Genomic DNA, 5579 nt, shown 5'->3' on the forward strand with positions numbered 1-5579 from the left:
AGCCTCAGACACTTGACACTTACTAGCTGTGTGACCCTGGGCAAGTCACTTAACCCCAATTGCCCAGCAAAAAACAAAACAAAAAAAGCTTTTGTGTACCTATCTAACTCTATGCAGGGGAAAAACAAATGTATACAAAGCTTCATGTATGTATATATGTGTGTGCATACATATATACATATATATGGAGAGAAAAAACAAGAGGACATTTAATAGAGATCAATATAAAGTCCTACACTTTAAAAAAATCACCTTCACAACTACAAGATGAGGGAAGCATGGCCAGACAGCAGTTTGTCTGAAAAAGATCTGGGGATATTAGTGGACAATAAGCTCAGGATGAACCAGAAATGTGACGTGGTAGATAAGAAAGCTTTTGCAATCTTAGACATAGCTTCAAAGAACAACAAAACAATGATTCAGCTGTGCTCTGCCCTGTGTGCCTCATTTTAGGGAGGATGTTGAAAAAGTGTATAGAGCATCCAGAGGGCAACAAATCATTCAGTAGTTAGCCAATGGGTCAGCAAGCATTTATTAAGCACTTACTATGTGTCAGGCATTGTACTAAGTACTGGGATGGATACAAAGAAAGGCAAAAAAACATAGCCCCTGCCCTCTAGGAGCTCACTTTATAATGATTGAGACAACATGGAAATAACGATGTACGTACAAGATATATACAATATAAATGGGAGCATTTACTTGTAAATACCAGGACAGTAAAAGACATAAAGTTCATCTGGCAACATTTATGTCACAACCATCCCCTTCTTTCCACTCACACCACCCTAGTCCTGGTCCTCATCACCTTCCAGTCATACTATTACAATACCTTCTAATTGGACTTCCTGCCTCCAGTCCTTCCCCATTTCGATTCCATCCTCCACCCAGCTGCCAAAGCTGCCAAATTGGTGTTTCTAAAGTACTAGTTTGACATGTTATTCCCTTGCTCCAAAAGCTCCAATATCATCCTTATGCATCCAAGACAAAATTAAAATCCCTGTTTGGCTCTTAATGCTATTATTATCTAGTTATTACAATGTACAGAGTTTTATTTTGGACATGTTAAGTTTGAGATTCCTATAATAGGCAGGTAGTGATGTGGTATTGGAGCTTGTGAGAGACTAGAGCTAAATATACATATTTGGGAAAATTGAACCCATGGGAATTGATGAAATTCCCAAATTAGATAATATAGAAGGAAAAGAGAAGAGATTCCAGGACAGAGTCTTGGGAGACACCCATAGTTAATGAGAGGGTCATAGATGAAGATCCAGCAAAGGAGAGTGAGAGAGGATCAGAAATATAGAAGGAAAACCAAAATCAATCAATGTTGGCAAAGCCTAGAGAGAACAGAGTATCTGGAAGGAAAAATTGTTCAAAAGCATCAAAAGCTGCATAGAATGAACTTATTCTACTTAGCCACAGAGGACTAGAAGTAATGGATGGAAATTGCAAAGAAGCAAATTCAGGCTTGATGGTATGAGTGTTGTTTTGGTTTTTTTTTATCCTAACAATTAGAACCATCTAAAAATGGAGTTGGTTGTCCTGTAGGTAGTGGGTACCTCCTCACAGGAAAGACCAAATGATCACATAAAGGGATATAAAAGGTAGGGGCAGCTAGATGGCGCAGTGGATCGAGCACCGGCCCTGGAGTCAGGAGTACCTGAGTTCAAATCCGGCCTCAGACACTTAACACTTACTAGCTGTGTGACCCTGGGCAAGTCACTTAACCCCAATTGCCTCACTAAAAAAAAAAAAAGGGATATAAAAGGGATTCTTTTTCAGATATGGGTTAGACAATGTGCCTGCTAAGCTCCCTTCTTTTTAATTTTTTTTTTAATTTTTTTTTTTTTTGCAGGGCAATGAGGGTTAAGTGACTTGCCCAGGGTCACACAGCTAGTAAGTGTCAAGTGTCTGAGGCTGGATTTGAACTCAGGTCGTTCTGACTCCAGGGCCAGTGCTTTAGCCACTGTGCTACCTAGCTGCCCCCCCTAAGCTCCCTTCTAAACTATGAGGATCTATGACTCTATTTCATATTTAGTTATTTGTATACATTCTCTTATATTTTTCCTACTAGATTATAAACTCAAAACCAAGAACTGTGCTATATTCACCTTATTCATCTATGTATCTCCCATAGTGTTTGGTTAAGTGCCCTTAATAGGCACTTAAACATTTCCTCACCCTCCTGGATCATTGCCCTTGTTGTGGTAGAAGAGTTTGTGTAGCTCAATGAAACTCTGAGTTATGCTGTATAGGATTACCCAAAATGGACAGGTCATGGTGGAGAGCACTGACAAAAGGTGATCCACTAGAGAAAGAAATGGCAAACCACTCTAGTATCTTTGCCAAGAAAGCCCCATGAACAGTGTGAAAAATGATAAAAGATATGACACTGGAAGATGAACCCTTCAGGTCAGAAGCTATCCAATATGCTACTAGGGAAGAGCAAAGGACAATCTCAAGTAGCTCTGGTACTAATGAAGTGGCTAGGCCAAAGCCAAAAGAAAGCTCTGCTGTGGATGTATCTGGTGATGAAAGGAAAGTCTGATGCTGTAAAGATCAATATTGCATAGGAACCTGGAAAGTAAGATCCATTAAACCCATTGTGCTCATTTCACACACCAAGGTTATGCTTAAGATTCTGAAAGCTAGTATGTCTGAGGCCGGCTTTGGGCTTAGGGCCCCCTGGGTCCAGGGCTGGTGCTTTGTCCACTGTGCCACCTAGCTAAACCATGATGACAACTTTAAAATAGGGTTGAGGGGTAGGAGGAATGCACTGGGGGAGGGGAAAGAGGAGAGGTAGACTGGGGAGAGGTAGCTCACATGAAGGAAACAAGAAAAAAGCTTATGGAGGGGATGGGAAGAGGGGGAGGGATTGGGGGAGTGAGTGAACCTTACGATCATCAGAATTGGCTCAAAGAGGGAATAACATACATACTCAAGTGGGTATAGTAATATATTTTGCCCTGAGGGAGAATGGAAGGGGAAGGAAATGGGTGGGGGGAGAAGAGGGGAACGAAGGAAGGGCTGATTGGGGGAGAGAGCAGTAAAAAGCAAAACACTTTTGAAGAAGGTGAAGATGTTCTGCATAACTGCACATATTTGACTTATATTGAATTGCTTGATTTCATAGGGAGGGTTGAGGAGGGAGGGAAGGAAGAAAATTTAGAACACAGAATTAGCTCAAAGACCCTAATGTCATCAGAGTTGGCTCAAGGAGGGAATAACATAACACACAATTGGGAGGAATAATCTATCTAACCCTACAGGAAAGTAGGAGGGGGAGGGGATATGGAGGGAAGGGTGAAAGAAAGTAGGGCAGAGTAGGGGAGGGGACAGTCAGAAGCAAAACACTTTTGAGGAAGAATAGGGTAAAAGAAGATAGAAAATAGAGTAAATATCATGGGAAGGGAATAGGATGGAGGGAAACAGTTATTATGATTAATTATAATGGCAAAACGTATGGTACCTACTTTGCTAGGCTATTGTGAAGAAAATTCTTTGTCAAGTTTAAGGTACTACATAAAAGTTATGATGAATAGGATGCTATAAGAAAAATCTGGAAAGACCCATATGAACTGAAGCAGAGTGAAATGTACTGTATACAAAATAACAGCAATAGTGTAAGATGATCTGCTGGGAAGGACATGGTTATTTTCAGCAATGCAATGATCCAATATAACTCTGAAGAACTTGTGAAAATTGCAGTCCATCTACAGAGAAAGAACTGATGGTATCTGAAAACAGATTGAAGCATAATTATTTTTGACAGTTCTTTAATCTGAAGTTTTATTTTTATCTGTTTTCTCTCATAACCTAGCTAATGTGGAGATGTTTTGCATGACTACTCATGTATAACTTATATTGAATTGCTTGAGTTCTTGGGGGTTGGGGGTGGGAAGGGAGGGAGGAAGAGAAGTTGGAACACAAAGGTTTTTTGTGTTGTGTTGTGTTGTGTTGTGTTTTGTTTTGTTTTTGTGGGGCAATGAGGGTTAAGTGACTTGCCCAGGGTCACACAGCTAGTAAGTGTCAAGTGTCTGAAGGCGGATTTGAACTCAGGTACTCCTGAATCCATGGCCAGTGCTTTATCCACTGAACCACCTAGCTTCCCTGGAACACATAGTTTTTTAAAAATTGATGTCAAAATTTGTTTTTACATGTAATTTGGAAAATAAAATTCTAAACAGAAAAAAAAAGATTCTGCAAGCCAGGCTTCAGCAATATGTGAACCAAGAATTACCAGAAGAGCAGACTGGTTTTCAAAGAAGCAGAGGAACTAGAGACACAATTGCCAGTATTGGATGGATTATGGAGGAAGTAAGGGTGTTCTAGAAAAAACATCTACTTCTGTTTCATTGACTACACTAAAGTCTTTGTGTGAGTCACAATGTGGCAAGTCCTCAAATTGATGAGAGTACCAGATCAATTTATTTATTTCATCAATATTCAGAGTAGGTCCTGTAAAATGTGAGGCTGAATGAATCAAAAACTGGAATGAAGGTTGCCAAGAGAAATATCAACAATCTCAGATATGAAAGCAATAACACTCTGATGGAAGAAAGTGAAGAGGAATTTAAGATACCGCTTGATGAGCATGAAAGAGAAGAGTGTAAAAGTTGGCTTGAAGGGGCAGCTAGATGGTGCAGTGGATAGAGAGCACCAGCCCTGGGTTCAGGAGGACCTGAATTCAAATCTGGCCTCAGACACTTAACACTTACTATCTGTGTGACCCTGGGCAAATCACTTAACCCCAATTGCCTCACACACACACAAAAAAAGTTGACATGAGCTTAACATATAAAAACTAAAATCTTGTCAAATAGTTCCATCATTTCCTGGCAAATAGAAGGTGAAAAAAAATGGAAGCAGTGTCAGATTTTATATTCTTGGGCTCAAAGATCACTGTGGATGGAGAGTGCAGCCATGAAATTAAAACACTTGCTCCTTGGAAGGAAAGCTATGGCAAATCTGGACAGCATACTAAAAAGCAGAGACATTACCTTGCCAACAAAGGTCCAAATAGTCAAAGCTATGGTTCTTCTAGAAGCAAGGTATGGCTGTGAGAGTTGAATTATAAAGAAAGTTGAGCACCACAAAACTGACCCTTTCAAATTGTGCTGCTAGAGAGGACTTTTGAGAGTCCCTTGAACAGCAAGATCAAATCAGTCAATTCTTAAAGAAATTAATCTGGACTATTCACTGGACAGTCAAATACTGAAACTGAAGCTTCAATGCTTTGGTCATATAATGAGAAGATAGGGGTCATTGAAAAAGACCCTCAGGCGGTGGCTAGGTGGTACAGTGGATAGGCCCTGGATTCAGGAGGACCTGAGTCCAAATGTGGCCTCAGACACTTGACACTTACTAGCTGTGTGACCCTGGGCAAGTCACTTAACCCCCATTGCCCTGCAAAAAAAAGAAAAAGAAAAGAAAAAGACTTTCAGATTGGGAAAGACTGAAGGCAGAAGAAAAGGGGAATGGCAGCAGAAGAGATGAATAGATGGTGTCATGTAAAGCATGAGCTTGGACAGACTTCAGGAGATAGTGAAGGATGGAAGGTCTGGGCATACTAT

Source organism: Dromiciops gliroides, chromosome 4, assembly GCF_019393635.1.
Source record: "Dromiciops gliroides isolate mDroGli1 chromosome 4, mDroGli1.pri, whole genome shotgun sequence".
Classification (NCBI taxonomy): Eukaryota; Metazoa; Chordata; class Mammalia; order Microbiotheria; family Microbiotheriidae; genus Dromiciops; species Dromiciops gliroides.